Source organism: Triturus cristatus, chromosome 7, assembly GCF_964204655.1.
Source record: "Triturus cristatus chromosome 7, aTriCri1.1, whole genome shotgun sequence".
Lineage (NCBI taxonomy): Eukaryota > Metazoa > Chordata > Amphibia > Caudata > Salamandridae > Triturus > Triturus cristatus.
The window spans coordinates 1193993794-1194016369 of NC_140590.1; the positions used below are offsets into that span (position 1 = coordinate 1193993794).

General features: G+C 48.9%; 1 protein-coding gene across 7 annotated transcripts in view; it reads right to left on the reverse strand.

Annotated features, from left to right (window-relative positions):
* The window catches only part of LOC146811566 (telomerase protein component 1-like), a 1575504-nt gene that overhangs the window by 1527890 nt on the left and 25038 nt on the right, over nt 1-22576 (reverse strand). For 5 of the 7 annotated variants that reach the window (XR_014966741.1, XM_085618543.1, XM_085618540.1 and 2 more), the window contains exon 1: nt 9473-10066. The exons of the other annotated variants lie outside the window; for them this stretch is intronic. The gene's annotated coding sequence lies outside the window, so the exon portion shown is untranslated. Of the gene's footprint in view, nt 1-9472; nt 10067-22576 lie in introns of those variants that run through there. 7 annotated transcript variants of the gene reach the window in all.

Below are 22576 nucleotides of genomic sequence, written 5' to 3' on the forward strand. Positions count from 1 at the left end.
TATGAAGAGTATTCTTTACTCGGTCATCCACTCTCCTTAACTGCCTTAACTGTCGCAACTGTGATATGCCTGAGCATTCTACAGCAGGCTTCAATGGAACGTTCAACATGTGACTAATGGGAAGGGGTGTAGGTATATACCACTGTTAAATTACACATTGCTGTCTTGTTAATATATACATTCAGGATAATAAGTTATAACCAATACGTTGTAAACTTCTATATGACCTGGGATGCTATACCTCCTGTATTCAAAAACCTAAATAAAGTTTGTTAAAAAAATATCCATCAGTAAAGAACAAAACTTTTAAAGGTTATAAGTGGTTGTTTGCACCAATAGATATAAAAAAAAACAGCAAAACATCCAAGAAAACCATAACAAAAGCAAAACATGGTTGCTGGAGTGTGTTATTCTGTGTGTTGAGTATTGCGTAACCCAACCAAGGACACTGAAAACGACTCGTCATTTTGTTGACGAGTCGTTTTCCGCATAATTATGATTTGGAGCATTTGCTACGTAACCCACCATCTGCTACATAACCTGCAGATTTGAACAAAAAAATATTTGTAACTCAAACGGATCAACAGTTATTTAAAAAAAAAACAGCAACATATGTTGCATTGCAGTTCAAAAACACTAAGGTTGACTGGTCACCTCTCTGGTGCTTACTCTTATAATTTGCCTGTCAGCCTGATGCTAATGAGGTAAAGGAATTTCCCAGCTGCTGTTAACATATGAAAAAAATAAACAAAAGACAAAATAATGACGTAATACTATCACAAAGTGTGCTACATTATACCGCACAATATTCCTTTCCTTGCCGCAATATTTTGCCAACCTCGCCGCATACTTTGGTCATTCGCTGTATCATAATTCCAATGGCCTTGACCATAACGGATTAATTTTGGGGCTTTTTCTGGTTTGTGTTCACTGAACCATAACCTTTAACTATGCTTTTTAAATGAATATTAAAAAACGTAACAAAGATGTGACAATCCGTTAGCTCTCAAAAAACGGTGATGGCGTACTGATCCCATTAAAATGAATGGAGAATAAAGCACATTGGAACAGTGAAATATAGGGAGGCGTGTTGCTTTTTTAGGTCTCGCTGAGCCCAGCGTATGCGCTGGCTCGGAGAGACATTTTGTATGTGAGTTTTTTAAGAGCTGCTGGCTGGCCTAGCGCTTGCGTGCACGCTCACGTGCACGCACGCAGCCGCGATGCGCTAGGCCAGCCAGCAGCACTCATGAACACCTTTCTGCGTCATCGCAATCACTTTCGCTTTCACAGCGATTGTGATCGCGATGACTTTCGTGGCCAATGCTTGTATTTTTTGTTTTTTCTTTTAGCGCGCGCGCACACGCACAACTCCCAGGCTGCTAATGCTGGTTTCTTTTTGTAAAGCCACTCTACAAAGTCCATCTTTTGTAGCTGACTCCGTCTTCTGCTCCTTTCTCTTGTCTGTGTTTGCTGGTTCCCCCTCCCATTGCCGTGCCCCCACACAGCATAATAAATTAGTTGGAGCACAGATGCATTTGTCCCGTCCTCTGACTTTCGTTTGTGTTGCAGATATTATATACAGCGCGAATGTGACTCGAAGGTGTTGGAGTGCTTTTCACAAGAACAAATTAATTTTGTGTAGGCACGGGAAGATACATGATTTGCCCAGAATTGCAGAATGTTGAGCTGGCAGTGAAATTCAAGCCTGGTTCCCCAGTTCCACCATCTATAGTGCTAGCCATTAGGCCACTACCTTTCACCACGTCAACTACATAAGTCTGTTTGATTCATTCCAATATTCTCTTTCCTTGATTTTTTATTGTTACGTTTCCCTAGTCCCTACGCGCTTCCAAAAGCACACAACAATTTGACTGGCAGTACCTTTAACCATACTAACATTGGAGAGAAGGTGAGAACGTATCCCCACTCTTTGAGGAGCACTGGTTCGACTTGTGACTGACTTTTCCCAATACAACTAGTATTTTAATAGCTGGTCTGACAAATGAAACCTGGCAAGACATCATGCGGGACTGACTGCCACATCCAGGAAGTATTTTGTAGTAAGCAGTCTGTGATTAATTGATAGTTTCCACTACCAGCCTCTCTGGAGATAGCAAGGAGGCCGTGAAGCGACAGATGAGGCATGCATGATGCATAGGACATCTCAGCTTTGCCCGTCCCTCCTCACGCCTAGAAGTGTGTCCTAGACCAATGGAGATTAGCTCGGGGGGCTTCGAATCTGCAATTCTTGAATGGAAGGGATGGGTCACAGTAGGAGGGGTATCCTATGAAGGGGTGCAGCAAAGGGGTAGGGTCGGCGGAGGCATTACTGAAGTTATTTATTTTTCCACTGGGAAGCTTGTATTTTAACCCATCCCCTCCTGTCCCATTCCTCTTTCTTCTTCTCCCACCAGCCACCCGTCCATGTCCACTAATCATATCATAATTCCACTCTATGCTACACAATGCCACACCACATAATTCACCCCCATGGCATGCCACATAATTACATTCCACATAAATCAACTTCACATAATTCAACACAACACCACACAATTCTATGCCGTGCAATGCAAGAGCACACAAATCCACACCGCATAATTCCGCTTCACACAACACATTTCAACATCTCTCAATTCCACACCACACAGTTCAACTCCACACAAATCCGCTCCACATCATTCCACTCCTTGTGACATATTTACAATCCAGCAAATCCCATGACACAGATGTCCATTCCTCTCTATGCCACATAATTTCACATAACATATTACCACTCCATGCAACATAATTCCACACTGCCCCAAACCACATAATTACACTCCGCACAACACAATTCAACTCAGATAATTCCACTACACACATCACAATTCTACTACACATAATTCCACTCCATGCCACATAATTACACTCCATATATATATATATATCCACTGAATTCCAAAACACATCATTGCACTCAACAAAATCCAACTCCACACCATGCTGCATAATTGCACTCCCCACATTTACACTCCGCACCTTGCCACATATTTACAGTACACATTTCAACTCCACACTACATACATTCACTTCACTCCATAACACATTATTCCACTCCCCCTCACACCACATAATTAATCTCCACAAAATTCCACTTTGTACCATGCCACATAATTTCTATCCACATAATTTCACTCCATTTCATTTAGAAATCTGTTTATTGAATTTTGTGACAATAGTTATACATCACATCGTGTAGTAGTTTAGTGCACAATTACAATTAACCCACGGGATATAGTTTCATGTTATTATACAATCAATTGCGATGACCTGTAACGGTGGGGGCGGTGTTCAGTTCTGTCTTATATGAAAGGCCCCCTTGGCTGTGAGTGAAACTACTACAGCACCGCATGCTTTGAGGTCGTACCCTATGTGGGGGCTATAAAGTAGCAGCCTTAGTGTTATGCTCGTTCCCTCCAGTCATTCCAAAAAACAGATAACCAATTAATTTATCAATAACCAATCTCTGCAGCCGGGGAGCTGTCTCCCCTACAGAATAACAACTAAAAGAACACCAGCAGCTCTCAACATGTGTCTAGGTGCCCCCCACCCCCACCCCCCTACCCGGTCTCCTCCTCCCAGCCCCCGCATCTCCTGTTTAGAGTGTCATACAGACAATGTCCTGCGTGTTCCTGTGTCTCACCTTCTGCATCAAAGCTGCAGCATCTAGTGCCGCGATACTCCACCAGGCGAGCCAGCCCCTTGTCAACTAACGTAGTTCCCTCAGCCCACCTCGATCATCTTCCGTGTCAGCTACGCCCAATTGCAACAGGGATTGCAACATCTCCCCCCCACATAATTCCACTCCATAACACAATTATGTTCCACAAAATTCAACTCTGCTCCATGCCACGTAATTTCAGTCTACAAAATTCCACGCAACACTACACAGTCTACACCACCTAGTTTAAATCCACACAACACCACATAATTCCACCATACAAAACATACTTCAACCCCACAGCACATATTTCCAATCCATGACACTCCACATCACAATAACACTCCATAAAATTCAACTCCATGCAACATAATTACAGTCCACATAAATGAATTCCACACCATGCAACATAATTGCACTCTATATAATTACCCTCAATGCCACACAATTCCACACCACACAATTCCACACCATTACATGCCACACAATACAAACCAACACCACACCACTTAATTCCTGCCTGCACCACATAATTCCACACCACAACAAATAATTCCACTCCACAGAAAGCAAAGGAAAAGCCACAGGCAATAATCTCAAAGGCAAGAACTATTGGCTTTGTTAATGCTTGTTATATTTTTAAATGTTGCATTCAATCGAGGTTTGTTATGCGATTGGGCAATTTTTAAAGAAGAGCGTACATAGAATATTTTTAATTAATTATAATCCGTAAATATTGGGAAGTATGCTGTTTTATGGTTATCTTTTAACCAAATAAAACTATTTTTCATTGATTTGATTATTTTTCGGGGCCCTGCATGACAACTTGGAATTTGAGCAACATATGCCCTAGCAGTAGGTAGTATGTTGGTGGCTTGGATATAGTTTGCAGCACCTCTGGAAATAGGAGTATGTATATATAGTCAGTTATCTAATACTCCAAAAGCAGACACTGACAGAGACTCTGTAACAGCCTCTGCTACTTAGGCATCAGCAGGTTTCAGTGCAGTTTCTGGAAAAACAGTAGCTTTGTCACTTCGGTTATAAATACTGAAATAAAGAAGTCCACCTCACGCTGGCATGCAGCGACAAACAATCAGACAAGCTACATTCACACCAAGATGTGTCAAAGAGTTTAGGAGTAGAAAGAGTGGCCTGGCTCTTGACAGTCAGCAACAAATCTACTTGCATCGTGCATCATCAGAACAGAATCAGTCCATTTAGTTATTGTGTAAAACTTAACCAACGCATGAAGACATCTTTTAGAACAGTGAGTACCAACACATTCTGTCCATCCACAGCCTCTAGATAACACCAAAGAGTTTTGCTCTTTCTGAATCAACCTGGATGTCTGCTAAAAGCCTTCACCCAGAGGGAGACGCCGCTCAGATTCGGTTAGGCTTGACAAATGTGATCAGATGTTGCATAAAGCACAGCTGTTTCTGATGCCCTGCCCCCCTATGCAGAAGGGAAGGCGCATTTTGCTGCAGTAGTACATTCTCTCTCTTCATGGTAGCCGTTCTCTTTATCTAGGTTACACTATGATGAATTGATGTAATGAGGGTCTGGCCGTGCAGAATGGATATCGGGGAGCATCCCTTCGTTCGCATGTGCATGGTTACATTGGCATTTTGCTTCATGGTGTAATCTTATTTGTTACATTTGACAGGGGCCGACTTGGTTAGTTTTCTACCTAGCTTTAATTATTATAGCAGCTGAGACTGAGCATGCTTCCTTCCAATAAGCATGAGAAACGGATGTCATTATGTCTATACATTGCCCTGTAGCAAAATTCTAATGTGCAATGTAACAGAACATGCTGGGTAATAGTTTAGCTGCCACGCAGGAGAGGGAATTTAAGAAAGAGATAATGGCAATTATTTTTAGGTCTCGCTTAGTCAGCGCGCATGCGCTGCTCGGAGAGACTTTTTGTAGATGAGATTTCAAAGTGCTGCTGGCTGGCCTAGCGCTTGCGTTCACGCAGCCGGCCGCCAGCAGTCTTTCACGGGTCATTAGAACCATGATGACTTTCACTTTCGCAAAAGTAAAGAAATAGAAAAAAACATCTATTTCTTTACTTTTGCCATAATCGCGGCACCCACGCTTTACTTTTAATGTTCAAAGCAAAGCGCCGGTGCCGCGATGCTTGTGTTTGCGTGAGCGGCCAATGCTTTTGTCTATTTGTAAAACATATCTTAACATATTTGACATGGATTTGAATTTGAGACTAATTGAGTGCAGAGTCTTTATTCAGTTCTCCAAAGCTCATAACTCCTCAGCCGCTGTCCTAGTAATCCCCGTGTACAGTTTGTAGTTGCACGTGCTCCTAACAGCATGGCATTAAAATGGGGGGGGGGGGGGGGAGAATAATTCCTTGGATGATAGCAGCGACCGAAACCGAATTGCCTATAAGCAGTATAATTCTAGTCACAGGCCCCAATAAACTTTACAAAATAAGAGCAATCGAACGGTTTTGAATGAAATTGAGAAGAAGGAAAACACAGCGCAACTATCGATGGCTTGTAAACCCCTGCTGTATCATAGAGAAGGCAAAGCCGAAAGAAGAAGCCAACAGTGCGTGGCGTCTTGAATGCGGAAACGATACTGCGTCCTCTCGCATTGACAAACACGAATGAGCTTTGCTGAAGTCTACCGCACTGAGGAGACACTGCTTGTGGAAGGGTCCATTGCTGGGGTTTTACAGCATAGCAATGTACTGCTTGGAGAAGCTGACTCTACCTGGGATCCCACGGCATTGAGATGGATTTGCTGAATACTGCACAGGCTGCTAGCGACCTATACCACTGAGAAAGCACTCGTGGGGGACAACCTACTACTGGACTCCTTAACCATGGAAGCATGCATCACTAGGACCCTTAAACACTAATATGGGAGGGATACAATGAAAACATGTAATATCTTGCAAGTGTCTTCCCCAGCATCAATAAGGCAAATTTGGCAGAAACTAACACTACATGGAATTAGGAGGCAGTACTGCTGGATTCACACAACACTGACAAAACACTTCTGAGGGATGCTTACATTGAAGTGGTTTGGAGAACTGAGGAGGTACCACTTGATGTTATCCCATATCGCTGGGATTGCACTTTTGGGAGAAGCTCATCCTAGCTGGCATCTTAAGAAAGCTCTCAGAGAAAAGGCCGCATTACTTTAGTGCTTTAGCACCAAGGGGAGAAGATCAGATTCCTTGGGTCCTAGTGCACTGCAAATACCCTATTCTTATAAACCGCTGCACAAATTGCTAACAACCTATACTACTAATTAAACACTCCTGAGAACTCACAGTTTTGGAGTTCCGTAACACTGACTACCTACGGCTAGAAGGGGATTTATTTTCCACCACCTACCCATCAAGGTATTTTTGTTGTGGAAATATGAAAATTCTGTGACACTGCAGCACCGAAGAGGCTTTTGTATGAACCCCATCTTACTGGGTCCTATTGCCTTGAGAAGGTGCTTCTCTGTGAAGATATGATATGATCTGGGATAAAGCTGGTTCTGGAAGATTACATGTCTGGTGACCTCTTGCACTGATAAGCACTCTGAAGTCAAAGTGATAGTGGGGTTGGTACTACTTGAGATCCTAGCAAACGTAGAAGTTAAGTTGAAGGAAGGTCACAGCGTGGGACTAGTAAGTCCTTACAAAAGACCTGGAAGAAGACCACGAAGAAGCTCACAAAGCTAGCCTTCTAGGCGGAAGCTCTCTCTGCAGGACTCATAATCTTTTAAAAAATGGCTTGTTCTTTATTTCCAAGCTAGTGTGGAAGATTCAGAACTTTACCTTCTCTGTGTGTCCTACTGCCTTTATTGGACTGGTTCTGGTTGTTGGCACTGAGTGAATGCTTATGCTGCCTTCATCCCTGAAAAGTGGCTCTGTGGAGAGTTAGGATGATTCTTGCCAGGACAGCTCCGCAGGCTTCTGGTCTTTTCCCTCAATCAGTCTACCATGAAGGGTTGGTGGCGATGAGACCCATATTTGTGTATTGCTGTCATTACTGACCATGATTGCTGTGGTCATGTGATGTGATGATGGTCCATGCCCATGGTGCATGTCTCTGAATGCTGCACAATGCCTGTCTGACCATGGTGTTGAGCATAGACTTCAAATCCAGTACCTTCTTGCAGGTGAGGCTGGCTACAACCTCGCGATACTTGCCAATTTGTGTCTGGTTTAGCTGCAACGATGATATCAGGATACATTGGGTAACAAGTCTAATGTGTATGTGCTCTGCACTTGTAAGTCTTGTTTGTGTTGGGGCCGTAGTCTGTGTAGTAATAACTCTGTTCTTAGTGTGTTGTTGCTGTCGCTGCTAGCTGAAGGCCCTAACAGTGTCAGCATGCCACCAACTGTGATATAAACCAATGATCCAAACGTTAGCAGCAGGACATGTCATATTTGTTATTTAAACAGAGGAATATTTGAGGGTCTGAGTGGCATGCTTTTGATTAAGCAGCAACACCACTGGTAGCAGGAATCTGAGATGCTCCCTCAACATAGTTTGCAGGAGTAGACCAGTCATTTTTAGGTTGAGCCTAGAGCAGGCATGCGCTGCTGCTCGACTTTTAGAAAAGGGGTAAACAAAAGTGCTACCAGATGCTGCCTAGAGCTTGAGTGCATGTGCGCGGGCGCGCGCTTTGCGTGCCTCTCTCTGCGCTTCTATTCCCTCCCCCTCCCCGACCACAGATCTCCACTGATGCATCATAGTAGCTGAAATCACCACTCAGAAGTCTCAAGTAAAGGCACGGTCCCTATTTGAGGGAAAAAACATATTTTACCTAGATGGCGTTTCTTCTTCGGGAGTTAAGATGTGGATGACTAAATTAATGTGCAAATTGCCGTTTTGTACCTTTCAAATTGGTTTGCTAATGTTGTTGCTCTGTATAGTATGATTGTGTGAATCACACAATGCAACTGTTGACTGTATTTTACTCTCTACTGAGTTGCACTTGAACACATGTATAAAATAGTTGTGTTCTACTCTGTTGCATTTCATTTATACTTCTTTAGCCTTTACAGGTTTCAAAACATTTACAAAACAGGTCTAAAAGTCTTGAATAAAATGTATGTTAGTGAATGTAGGCTTATGCTCAGTTCCTTCACATGGCAATGGTCTCCATTATGTGTTCCTGTTGTACAGACAGGTGAAACGGTATAATTTCCTAAGCGTTCCGCACATGTCACGCTATTAGAGTGCTACACTTTTTCTTCTGCATCTTTGTGGGTTGGTTGTGGAGTGTTTTAGCTAATCTAAATGGCTAACAATTGTCAGGCTGTGAGGTTTATATCAGCATAGATTGCTTTGCAATAGGCCAACGTGTTTTTATTCTACAAAGTGACAGACGGTTTTTTTTACACTGATCATGGTTTGCCCATGTGTTCCACCTTCCTTCTTGATAGTATGTAGCAAGGAGTTTTAACTTTGATCTTTTTAGAACAAAAAAGTTTGCATTCCCTTTTTAAACAAGCATTGGCAGTCAATAGATCTCGCTCTTGGGATCTTCTAAGTATTTAGTTATGCAGCACAATATTCTTGGTTCAACAATAGCTGTATGGTAAACACTTAAAAGGTCCCAAAGGCGAGACCTATTGGCTATGCCAATGCTTGTTTGGATGGCGATTATTTTTCTAAGTGTGTAGCACCGTCTGTCAGAGTGAGTTGACAGGCATGCGTGACCATACTTTCAGCCTATTCAACGACCAGCTTTTAACATTGGTAATTGTTGTCCCTTTCATGGTCTCAGCCTCACCTGTGACAGCCGACTGAAGTCCTGTGAGTGAGGGCTGCTGGTCCTGTGACCGGTGGAAGGATGGCTGTTCGCCCTATGCTTCCTGGGTCTTCTTCCTAACAGCACACAGGGCAGCTGCACTTTGCGGTCCCGCGCTTCCGGGTTGTAAAGGTTACTGCGTGGTATCGAGAAGGCGCGGCTCACAGCTCTACTCCCACCTGAGGCTGCCTGTGCTGCCCTAGGTAAATTGAAGGCGAGGTCCGTGCTGAAAGCGCCCACGCCTTCCCTTCAGGGATCTGCGCGTGTGCTGTGCGTTTAGTGTATCTCATTCCGGTGCCTTGGCTCCATGCAACTGCTCCGCGGTCACTCAGGAGTGAAACGAGCAGCCACCAAAGCACTTACGGGTGGGGTCGGAAAGCCACGACGTAAGAAGCTTTCGCTGCTATGTAGTCAGACCGGATCAGTCTTTTCTGTACCAACCGTAGTCGTCAACTTTAAACCGCACTCCAACTTTGCCCATGGCCCGCAGCATCAGCTTCCTGCGAATCGTCAAGGCGCCTCCTTTACCCGAAACTCACATGTCGTCCATGCGTGCGATAGAGATCATCCAGGCAAGGTTTTAGCTTTGCATTATGGGACATGTAGCCCTTGACGCCATTAGAACATCAGGACTACAAGTCCCAGAATGCACTGTAAAAAACTTTGACCGAATGAGCTACTCATGCACGGGCCTGGGACACTGGAGTACTTCGGTTAACTCATTGGTCAGATGAGCAAATAAACAACCATGGGGCATATTATCAAGCCAGGCGATAAAGGGCTTGATAATATGCTCCATGGAAATCCAATTGAAGCCCATGTTAGATGTGAAGGACGTCTAACATGGGCTTCAATTGGAATTCCATAGAGCATATTATCAAGCCCATTATCGCCGTTTTAGCGGCAGCTTTCTGCCGCTAAAACGGCGATAATTTTATCGCCTGGCTTGATAATATGCCCCCCTATGCTTTTTAATTTGCCGCATACGTTATATAAATACCCAAACAGCCCGCCTCGAGAACAGATATTGTGAAAGGAACAGGGGGCAGAGTTAAGGGCGATCCTGCACAGTCAACATGGAGTCGGTCAGTTGCTAAAATGACGCTGTAGCGTACGAGCCATCCCTACCAAATAAACATACCTGCCAACATTCTTAGGCCAATAAGTAGTAGGATTTCTCTGGTTTTAAAACCTAATAAATAGCATAGAGATAATAGAACTCTCGTGTTCCACGGGTCTATGAGCGAGTCTGAATCAGTGTAGCCTTTCTTTGCATGCTGGAATTTGTAGTCGCGTTTATCTCATTATAAAACTAGCACTGCAAATCCCATAATGCAAAGAAAAATCATTGACTGGATAAGCTTCTCTGGCATGGAGTTTGGAAACGACAGCTCTGTGATTACGTGAGCCATATAACTCCATGCCATGCAATACGCCATAGTGCCAATATCGGCAAGTACATAAATAAACCACACGACACTGTATTGTAAGTGGAGAAATATTGCTGCAGGTTTATTAGCATAACCAATATGCAAACATGGTGGGTTATCTTACGGGCGATCCCAGGGCAGGCCAGCCGCTATGCCGCCTGCCCGTCTGATAAGCCTAAAGTCACCATGGCAACGCCGAATGGTGTATACCAAATATTGGGAGGGGCCACCCCTCCCATCCGTGGACCCCCAGTCCACTTGCTTCACACGCCCCCCCGTGAGGGGTGGGCGGAGCATACATGGCAGCCCCCGGTTGCTCAGACCCACAACTGCCTGTCGGCTAACGGGGCGCCGTCGTTCTTCCAGGGGACAACGCTAAAACATCCCTGGGTATCCTGGCTTAGCACCCCGCGGTGCTGCTGCATGATGTACCCCATGGTATGTGCAGACTCTGGATCACCCTGTAACTCCTCCACAGCCCTGGGGGTGGCCACCGTCACAACCAGGGCCCCCCACCAAGATAGGCCTCTTTGCTTACACTGCTGATACCGGCCCTCTCCCAGGTCCAGCCCAAAAAGTCTTAGCCCATGCAGGACCGGAGGCCAACATGCCCCTACTGGACAGGTGCCCCCATCCTTTCTAAACTCCCAGTGGATTTTTGACTGACATGACCTGAAACCTAAACGTAGGCGTAGGTCCAATGTTACCTTTGACTGGCTGAAGAACAGAATATTTGACAGCCACTCCTGCCATGAAGCCAATGCGGGGGGCGGTAAGAGTCGACAAAACCGCTCTACATCCTCCTACACTCAGTTATCAGAGTCTAGCACTAGTCGGAGTCTGTCCATCGCCTTCCGTCAGTCACCACTCACCGTGAGGCCATGCCCTCCCAAACTTCCGCGAGTCTACCAGGGAGCAGACAGTACCAAGTGACCCAGAGGGGAACCAACGTATGAAATACCTCTCAATTTTGAATACCGGGAATGCCAATTGTTCTCCTGGTGCATTGTCGCCCAACTTTGTTTCCCAGGAGTTTCCCCCAATCTTATGGACAAAATCGCCCCCGCTGGAAGGCCACTTTCACAACCTGTAGAGCTGGCCGCCAGGCTGGAGGGCGAGAGGAACTGACCGTTACCGTTACTCAAATCAATGGTACCTATTTCCTTGAACTCGAGGCCAGCGTACTAAGTGAACCTACCAGGATCTGCAACTTGCGTGTCCCACCAAACCTATGTACCATGTCGCCCTGGTTGGAAGGCAACTTCGTCAACCTGCAGCTGCCAGCCCAGGCTGGAGTGCGAAAAAATTCACACATGAGCGTCTCTCAAATCAAGGTGCCTGTTTCCACGAACTCGAGGACGGGATACTAAGTGAACTGACCAGGATCTGCGCCTGAACCAGAGGTCGGACCCAAGCTCCTCTAAATTCGGCCGCTCAATCTGCCTGTTAACATGAATCCCAGGGCAGACCACCGGCATCTAACCCCTGCATGGCCCGGCCTGAGCTAAAACACAGCTGAAAGGCATGACAACGTGCTAACCACCAACATAGCATTCAGAATGTTCACAGACGTCTACCAAGGGAATTGCGTGTGATGAAGCAACTGGCACCATGCCATCAAAATGTCAACATAACCTTCTTTGACTGCAAGAGAGCTCAAATGAGTGCCATATTATTGCTCACCCCCATATATGTCTGCCCCACCCAGGCAACCTGCACCGTCTGGGCACTGGCACCCTTCCGCCCCGGCAGGCAGAGGGTGCCTGATCGTAAGTAGCCCAACCATACTTCTGTCACTGACGGTTTACCAGGGTACGATGACACTCAGCTGACTCCACTGCTAAGTTCCGTTGTACCAGCACAGGTAATCTTTGCCTGTGCCGTGACTGGCTGCAATAGTTCGCGACATTGCCAGGACCAGTCCCAGACGCAAAAGCAGCATTACAGCTGCTGGAGCTATCGATGGTACACTTGGCCTACAGACACAGAAAGAGATGCCCTTACTACTGCGGTGTACGAACCCACAGCCATTGGCTCTCCATGGTGCAAGCTCTACTCAGTTTCTAGATTACCACTTATCGCCGTGTTGCCTGAGCAGGAGCAACTTGTCAAAGAATCCAAAAGACCTTGGAGATCACCATGAACAACCTGCAGTGGCCAGGTGGCAGACACCCAGCGGGACCTACAAATCCCAGATACTCTCCAAGTCCTTGCCGCCTGGCGGCTCTCCCTGCTGCCGTAAACTTGCTGCCCCACAACTCCCCCCTCTTGGCACGTTGGAAATTAAACGCTGAAATTGTGTGATCACCTCTCGAGGGGGGGGGGGGGGGTCGGTGGAACGTATAACATGCGTCCCGAATGTACAATATACGCGAAGGTGTGCAGGCGCGTGGAATCAGAAACTAACAGTGACTGTGCATAGGAACCAGTGGTCCAACTGCGACCTATAGAATATGCGTTGTGCTATGCAGCACAGCTTGGCCCATCTGACCACTTCGCAAACCTTGGAAGCAAGCCTTTGCTGGTTACCCTCCGATCCTAGCCGTGCGTACCTAACCCAGGGGGTTCCCATACTAACGAGGCATAGTCCTAATAATAGCAAGCTTACCGCTCAGTGTCCCAGGACATGAAAGGCTAAACCCACCACCTAATCTACGTTCTCCGACCGCAAGTGAAAGGAAAATGTGTTCACCAAACCAATGTAAACTAAAATTGCAGGCAGCACTTGTCTGGAGACATACAACATCTGTCATGAAGCGCAACAACGTGGCAATCAAGATGGGGAGCTGACACGCCTCTATTTCCCTTGAAATCCAAGAGGCCAAAAGAGACAAAGGCTAGGAGGATAGCTTGGGCAGGAGAAAAGCTGAATGTGACCGACGAGCCAAATCCTACCACAGAGGAGCACACAGTTACTGCGAAAATGGGTACTCCTACCGTCAACAGGATCCAACAAAAGACCGTCATGATAGCCCTAGTGGTATAGATTCCACTGCCTCACTCATGAAAATTACCGGGCACCCAAAGTGAACGGCTAACCTGAAGACACCAACGGAGCAGAGGGAGCCCTGTGCAGGGTTCAAGTATCGTGTAACAGTTAACTAATCTGCATGGCAACACCGCTTGCTCAGGTGAACACTATGGCAGGCAGACCGGCCAACAGCACACCGCGCCTTTACTAGGTGTTCCGCGCACTGAAAAGTATGACTGATCACTATTCATGGCGTTATCCCACACGCATTGGAAATACATCTCAATATACAAATGTGAATGATGTTACGTGCGATACTGAGCACGTCAGGCCTCCCTATATTAACTACAAAATAAGCACTCCCTACAACAAGCCCATCTATTGGCTAACCAGCTGAACCAACAGAAGCGGAGTAAAACAGGGTCACACGTGCACGTGTCGTGGGCCCACTGGAAAGCAACAGCCATATGACGCCTGACAGGGATGTACACTCCTTGCGCTGGCGGTGAAGCCAACCACCTTCTAGCCGGCTGCCGCTCAGGGCCCCCCTCATTGCCTACGAGACCCTGAACCACAGACCTTCCTTGCACTTTTACAGTCTTGGGGCGGCTTCGTTGGCAAGGTTGAACGGTTAACAGCCCCTCCCCCAGCAGTCTTCCACATCTTAAAGCAGACAACCGGAGAAGGCTAGAAATGGGCAAAGGAACCTGGGCGACGCGACAAGAACTTGATCATGCCTGATCGTGTCCGTAGGGCGGACACGGGGCTCCAAGTTCATTACGAACGGTAAACCCATTGAACGTTGAGTCCACATCTTAGCTGACACATTAATGTCAAAAAATCCCCCAAGGCGGGTGCTGATGCAAGCAGATTAAACCTCTCGCCTCACCTCTGAGGACTGCACAGCCAGTCTAATACCGCTGTGCTGCCCAGAGGACACGGTTGGCGATCTCAGCACTGGCACCTTGCCCAATATGGGACACACACCCCATCGCATTAATTCGGGATTGGCAACCAAAGGACAGGCATAACCTCAACCCCCTAAATTATAATCGAGTTAACCGCAGACTGAGAAGAGAACGCATACGGCTACCCGAGGGACAAGGCACCCTTAAGTCCTTTCATCCGCAAATAAAAACATCTACGAGGTGCATGGTAGGAGCATGTTGCACCCGCTACCCATGCTCGTTCTTTGGGGAATCGGGAACACCAGAGCGATGACCAGTGTTCCCCCAGTGGGTAACTGGCCGAAAGCACCCAGGCCTCCCATAGGACAAAGCTGATCCTCTTACCGGGAAACGTGCCTTGCTATGTAAGGCGAGACACCTTGTGAGTGAATGCACGCCGTGCCACACATGAACACGCCCCGTGCGAAAAGTAATGACAGTTTAATGCAGAAAGTAGGTGCTATGTCGTAGCAAATAAACCAACTCAAAATTGCGCATGCATGCCTAACTCACCCCTCCGACAAGGACCTAGGCAACCAATGCATGCGTAGGAGTAGGTGGAGTCCACCTCACCTAGGTTGGGCGGCCCTGGCATCTGAAACACCACCCGATTTCAACTAGTCCGCTGGCCCTGACATGCGTGACCCCAGCCACAATAACCCGGGGGACCCGATATGCGCCTACATGTCTGGCTGCTGAACCTCGTGTCTGGCCAAAACGCTCTTACAGTGAGATTGGTGAACACAACTACGGCTGCAGGCTGCAGCCATCTACACGGCTTCAAATCATGCCAGGGAGGGACTAAAATTCAGCACACAATGTTTCGAAGGTCCACGTTTCCGCAGACAGTTACAACCAACTCTGCCGATCTCACCTTTTGTCACCAATGTGCAACACACCCCTGAAAATGGTTGAGACTCCCAAATTCAATGGACGGTATGTGCCGAACGAACACAATGCGGCAGTGTCACCCGGTGGCCAAAACACCCCTGGCCTCAATCCTACCCGTCAGAACTGGACTTCGTCAATGGTTGTTTGTTGCATAAGAAAATTAAGCAGCAGCTAAGACTTGTGTATACTAAAGAAAGCTTACAGCTTGGCCGCAACAACCCTGTTAATGTCGAGACAGGGCACCAGACAGCCTGAGATCATGTCCGAGTCGGATGTGCTCTCGCAGCCCAGGGACCTGTGGGGGCGGCCGGGGAAGCACTCGACGCGAAACCAGACCCCTACTGCTCAGGGGGGGGGGGGGGGGGGGGGGGGCTGGGCACAACTACCACGGCACACGATTGCCCCCGCACGGCCCCCTACTGCGGGGAACACTATGTTGGATACGTGATACCAATCCCCTGGACTCACCAGGGAGAGTTGACACGGACTGCGCGTGGGGGGGCGTGGGACACATCTGAGTCTTCTATAATGCCAGTGCTTATACAACATTGGTAGATGTAGGTCTGTCAGCTTACATCCAAGTGTGATTATACGCCTGCTGCTTCTCACTAATTGTGGAGTAAGCCATCCCGGCTGGCCTGCACTTTATGGACAATACCCTTTATTCCATGCCTCACGTGGCATACACCGTTCCGGGCCCGAAAGTTGTAAAAGTCGGGAGATGTGCTCTGTTAACTGGGCCCGGTGAATGTCCCCAAACTGCGAGATACTTGTCTAGTCAAGAATTCTGGATACGTCCCGTATTCGCACAATTCGGTTATTGTCACCAACGCTTGCCCTCCCCGTGGGTAGAAGAAGGACACGTCTAGACAATGGATTCGGTTTGGGTATTTATTAATCACAAAGTCTTGGTCTCTCTCTTCCTCTCCAATCTGGGTATGCCCGGTGTTCTCTTCGCCTCTCCGAGGTCCTCGTCCAGTGGTATGTCTCCGGGGTATATGCAAGGAATGGAGAGCAATATATTAGTGACCTGCTCTTTCTCTGTGGGATTCTGAGGGGGAAAGGGTGTGAGGAGTCACCGGGGTCTTCCACCAAAACACACGTGCTATGAAGAGGTTTGTGCGTGAATCGAGTCCTTCCACTCACAGAAGGAACCAGTGCCCCTAGACGTCCCGTGACCTCCCCGATAGCTACCTCCCTCCCCGTGTAGGTAATAGTCCCAGGACCCGGCCCCGTACCTTTCCCAGCCACCCTCCTCCAGGAGAGTGGCGGGGCGAGTTGCCGTGTAGATGGCCTCCTGGCTCTGCAGCTCTCCCGTCCCGGCCGGTCCGGACCTCCGACTCGCCTCTTCCGGACTGCTCCTCCTCCTCCGTCGCACTCGTACTTCGCTCCGCTCCGCTACCGACCACCGCCTCTCGTTCTCCACTCTTCTCCTCGCTCTCCTTCTCCGCTACTCCTTGCTCTCCTCCGTGGGCTCTCGCGCCGTCTTCCTCGCGGGCTTCCGCCTTACGGGGGATGGACGCTGCTGATTGGTTCCCTGCCGCTGATGTCACAGGGGGCGTCACCTCGTCCGCAATGAGCCAGCCGGCGTTAAAGGGGCCGCCAGCACCCTGCAGGGGAGGTGGAAAGCTGTCATCAATGAGGGTTGACTCGTACCCCTCCTCTTCTCCCGAGGCCCGGCGACACATCCCCAACCCCGGATTTTCCCGATCGGGGGAAATGGGGTATCGGGAGAGAAAGTCCGCATTCCCCTGGTCCAGCCCTTTCCGATGTTTCACCTCAAAGCGATAAGGCTGTAACGCCAAGAACCAGCGGAGGATGCGCTCGTTGTGGCCTTTGTTACGTTGAAGCCAGGTCAGAGGGGCATGGTCCGTAAAGAGGATAAAGGATCTGCCTTCCAAGTAATAGCGCAATTTCTCCACCCCCCAACGTACGGCCAAACACTCTTTCTCCACCGTGGAGTAAGCCTGCTCCGGGGAAAGAGCTTCCTAATAATGTATAAAATAGGATGCTCGCAACCCTCCGTATCCTCTTGGGAGAGCACTGCCCCTATCCCAACCCCAGACGCATCCGTCTGCAGGATAAAGGGTTTCTGAAAGTCAGGGGTCACTAACACTGGGGAGGAGGTGAGAGCATCCTTGAGAGCCTGGAAAGCAGTAGACTCCAGGGCCGTAGGCGCCCGTAGGCGGGGAGAGGTCTGGGTCTTGCGGAGGAGATCAGTGAGGGGACCAGCCAGATTGGCAAATTGAGGGATAAATCTCCTGTAGTATCCTACTAACCCCAAAAATGCCCTAAGATCCCTTTTTGTTCTGGGGTACAGCAAAGCCTGAACCGCCGCAACCTTGTCTTTCTGTGGTTGAATGTTACCGTCCCCAAGCAGAAACCCCAGATATTTCACTTGTTGAAATGCCACCCGGGATTTCTTTGCGTTGATGTGGAAGCCTGCTTGGTTTATACTTTCCAGTATACTGCCCAGATGTTGGAGGTGCTCTGGCCAAGTTTTGCTGAAGACAACTATGTCGTCCAGGTAGGCAGAGGCATAAGGAAGATGTTGTTTTAGTAGGGTATCCATGGCCCGTTGAAAGGTGGCCGGAGCCCCGTGTAGGCCAAAAGGGAGGACAGTAAAATGGAAGTGACCTGAGGGAGTCGAGAACGCTGTTTTCTCCTGGTCCGCAGGAGCTAGGGGGATCTGCCAATACCACCTTGGTGAGGTCGATAGTGGTTATGTATTTGGCCTCACCAAGGCGCTCTACTAGTTCGTCGACCCTAGGAAGTGGGTAAGCATCTTGCTTGGAGACCCTATTGACGGCTCGGAAGTCTATGCAAAACCGGATACTTCCGTCCGGTTTCGGTACCAAGACTACGGGGGAACACCAGTTGCTGTGAGAAGGAACGATCACTCCGGTTTTTAGCATTTGTTGTATTTCTGTCTGGAAGGCCGCCCGCCGTGCCTCAGGTATCCGATAGGGTTTTTGTTTGACGGTAACTCCTACGGGGGTGGGGATAGTGTGTTCAGCTAAGTGGGTTCTCCCCGGTAGATCGGAGAATACACTGGAAAACCGAAGGAGGAGAGAGTCCATAGCCTCCCTTTGATGAGGGGGCAAATCAGGATTGACAGGAAGGTCCTTAACGGTATGCGCCAGAGGTGCGGTAAAGGAGACAGTTAGGGGTGTACTCGGAGGCTTTCCTAACCATTTTTTTAGTATATTTATGTGATACAATTGGGTCTTTGTGCGCGATACCTGTAGGACGCAAGAGGTCCTACCCACCTTCTTAATGACCTGAAAGGGACCCTGCCACTCCTTCTTCATTTTCTGAGCAGAAGTGGGTAACAACACCAGGACCCAGTCCCCTACATCGAGCGTCCTCCACTTTTTCCCTTTATCATAAAAGTGCTTTTGTTTAGTTTGGGCGATGGCTAGGTGTTCATGGGAAAGGGTCCTCAGTTTATGGAGTCGGGACTGCAACTGGCGGGTGTAATCAAGCAGAGCCTCAGCTTCTTGTTTCCCTTCTTGCTCCCAGCTGTCTTTTGTTATCTCCAGTAGAGTTCGGGGTTTCCGACCAAAGAGAAGCTCAAATGGGGAAGCCCCCAAGCTGGACTGGGTCTGGCTCCTTAGCACAAACAGGGCGAAAGGCAACAATTGGTCCCAGTTTTTTCCGTCCCCAGACAGAAGTTTTTTTAGGGTCAGTTTAAGGCTTCCATTATAGCGCTCGACTAATCCATCTGTCTGGGGATGGTACACCGAGGTTTTTATGTGTCGGATGTTGAGCTGGAGACAGACCTGCTTCATAAGTTTGGAGACAAACGGGGTGCCCTGATCGGTGACTATTTCCCTTGGGAAACCCATCCTCGAAAATACTTCCACCAGGCGCTGAGCTATAGCCGTGGACGTAGCTGCTCTAAGGGGGAAGGCCTCGGGGTAGCGAGTCGCATAGTCCACCAAGACAAGGGCATATTGATGTCCTCTACTGGATTTGGGCAAGGGACCTATCAAGTCCATTCCTAGTCTGTCGAACGGTTTACCTATGATGGGTAGAGGCTGCAAGGGGACTGCAGGTGGTACATACGGATTGCGCCGTTGGCAGATATGACATTCCTGACAATACCTCTGTATCTGAGCATATATCCCAGGCCAGAAGAAGTGTTGTAGAATGGCTTGTCCTGTTTTTTCTGCCCCAACATGCCCTGCCAAAAGGTGGGCATGGGCAAAAAAAAGTATTTGATCCCTAAAGTCTGAGGGAACTACTAACTGAAGAGTGGCGTCTTCCTTAGCTAACCGATAGAGGAGGCCATTACGTTCAACAAAAGTGGGGTAGACTCTAGCCACTTGGTCCTGTTCTGCCCGGGCTTTGTTCCAGGCATTGACAAGACTGGCGTCGTTCAATTGGGCAGTACGGAAGTGAGTATCCTTAGCCCACGGTTCTGGGGTCAACACGGAGATCTGATGATAGGCCGGGGAACTGAGCACCTCCCGCATCAGAGGAAAAACAGGGGTTGTCGGTCCCTATGATGACAGGTTCAGGAAGGTGTGGAAGGACCCCTACTATTGCATCCATGCTGGCCCCTGTGGGTGTTTGGAGCTGGATGGTAGCCAGAGGGTAGTCCCTAACCTCCCCGTGTACACACCTGATACCCACCCGTCTACCCGGTAGGACCCAGGAGTGGTGAATGAGCTCTTGCCTGGCTACTGAGTGTTTACAGCCTGAATCCAATAGGGCTTGTACCCCTTTTCCCTGTATCTTTACACTCACATAAAAGACGGGACCTGTTTCTTGAGCAAACAGGAGGGAGTGGGGCGAATAGCTCACATCCATGGGTTCCTCCTCCTTCTCCCTTTTCTTTCTGCAAAAGCGAGCTACGTGTCCCCATTCCCCACAGTCATAACATTGGGGCCCCGAGAAAGGGATAGGGTCTGGCCGGGCTCCTCTGGATCGTACGGGCTCTGGGACTGGTTTAGCCGGCTTCCGGTCGCCCCTTCCTTGGGACACATGCTTTAGTGGCCGTTCTGGTTCTTTAGGGGTGGGTCGGCCTTGAGCTCTAGCATACGACGTGGCCATCTCTACGGCCTGTTCCAAGGATAACCCAGCGTGTTGTTTTAACCAGCGCTGACTCGAGTATGGGAGGGCTTCAAGGAACTGTTCAAGATAGATCTTCTTCATCACGTCCTCCATACTGGACTCTTGGGGTTTTAACCACAGATCAGCCGCCTCCTTCAACTTAAAAAAAAGAGTCTTGGGGATGTCCCCAGGAGCCCCGCGTTCCTGCCGGAACCGTAAGCGGTGAGTCTCTTCGTCCACTCCAAGCCGATCTAGGATATATTGTTTCACAAGTGCATAGGTAGCGGTCCCATCTTTATTTACGGCCTGATAGGCCGCTTGTGCTTCTCCAACCAACAAAGGGGCAAGGTAAAAGGGCCACCTCTCTCCGGCCCAAGCACTAGCACGGGCGGCCCTTTCGAAATTTAGAAAGAAGGCCAGCGGATCTTCTCCAGGGGTGAGCTTCTGAAGGGGGACCACCGTTCCTGGAGGCGCGGCCGCTCTGGCCTGACCCAGGGAGGCCACGAGAAGATTTTGTCCTTCGGCCAATTTTACCAGGTTATCGGCTTGTGTTTGGATGGCCGAAGTGAACACAGCCCGATCTGCGTCAGCCTGGGAGGAACTCCGCTCTATTGCCCACTCCATCTTCGTCTGACTTTCCTTCATTTGGTGTATGAAGGCGTCCATCCTGTATCGGGTGGTGGTTCACGATCCAACAGCTCCTATCTGGCTCGCCACTTGTCACCAACGCTTGCCCTCCCCGTGGGTAGAAGAAGGACACGTCTAGACAATGGATTCGGTTTGGGTATTTATTAATCACAAAGTCTTGGTCTCTCTCTTCCTCTCCGATCTGGGTATGCCCGGTGTTCTCTTCGCCTCTCCGAGGTCCTCGTCCAGTGGTATGTCTCCAGGGTATATGCAAGGAATGGAGAGCAATATATTAGTGACCTGCTCTTTCTCTGTGGGATTCTGAGGGGGAAAGGGTGTGAGGAGTCACCGGGGTCTTCCACCAAAACACACGTGCTATGAAGAGGTTTGTGCGTGAATCGAGTCCTTCCACTCACAGAAGGAACCAGTGCCCCTAGACGTCCCGTGACCTCCCCGATAGCTACCTCCCTCCCCGTGTAGGTAATAGTCCCAGGACCCAGCCCCGTACCTTTCCCAGCCACCCTCCTCCAGGAGAGTGGCGGGGCGAGACGCCGTGTAGATGGCCTCCTGGCTCTGCAGCTCTCCCGTCCCGGCCGGTCCGGACCTCCGACTCGCCTCTTCCGGACTGCTCCTCCTCCTCCGTCGCACTCGTACTTCGCTCCGCTCCGCTACCGACCACCGCCTCTCGTTCTCCACTCTTCTCCTCGCTCTCCTTCTCCGCTACTCCTTGCTCTCCTCCGTGGGCTCTCGCGCCGTCTTCCTCGCGGGCTTCCGCCTTACGGGGGATGGACGCTGCTGATTGGTTCCCTGCCGCTGACGTCACAGGGGGCGTCACCTCGTCCGCGATGAGCCAGCCGGCGTTAAAGGGGCCGTCAGCACCCTGCAGGGGAGGTGGAAAGCTGTCATCAATGAGGGTTGACTCGTACCCCTCCTCTTCTCCCGAGGCCCGGCGACAGTTATAAAATATCAAGGTGTCCAACTTGAACCGCGACGCCACGCTCCAGGTGCACCGCAGGCCTCAGCAGTGATGCCACGCCCGAGGGGATGGAGCCTCCTGTGCTCAACAGCGCAAGCTGCTCTGAGCTACCTCGAGGGATTAGCAGTGACCCAGCCACACCCGTTAGCTTACTTTTGTTGGGGGAGATTTTAGTACGAGATCAGG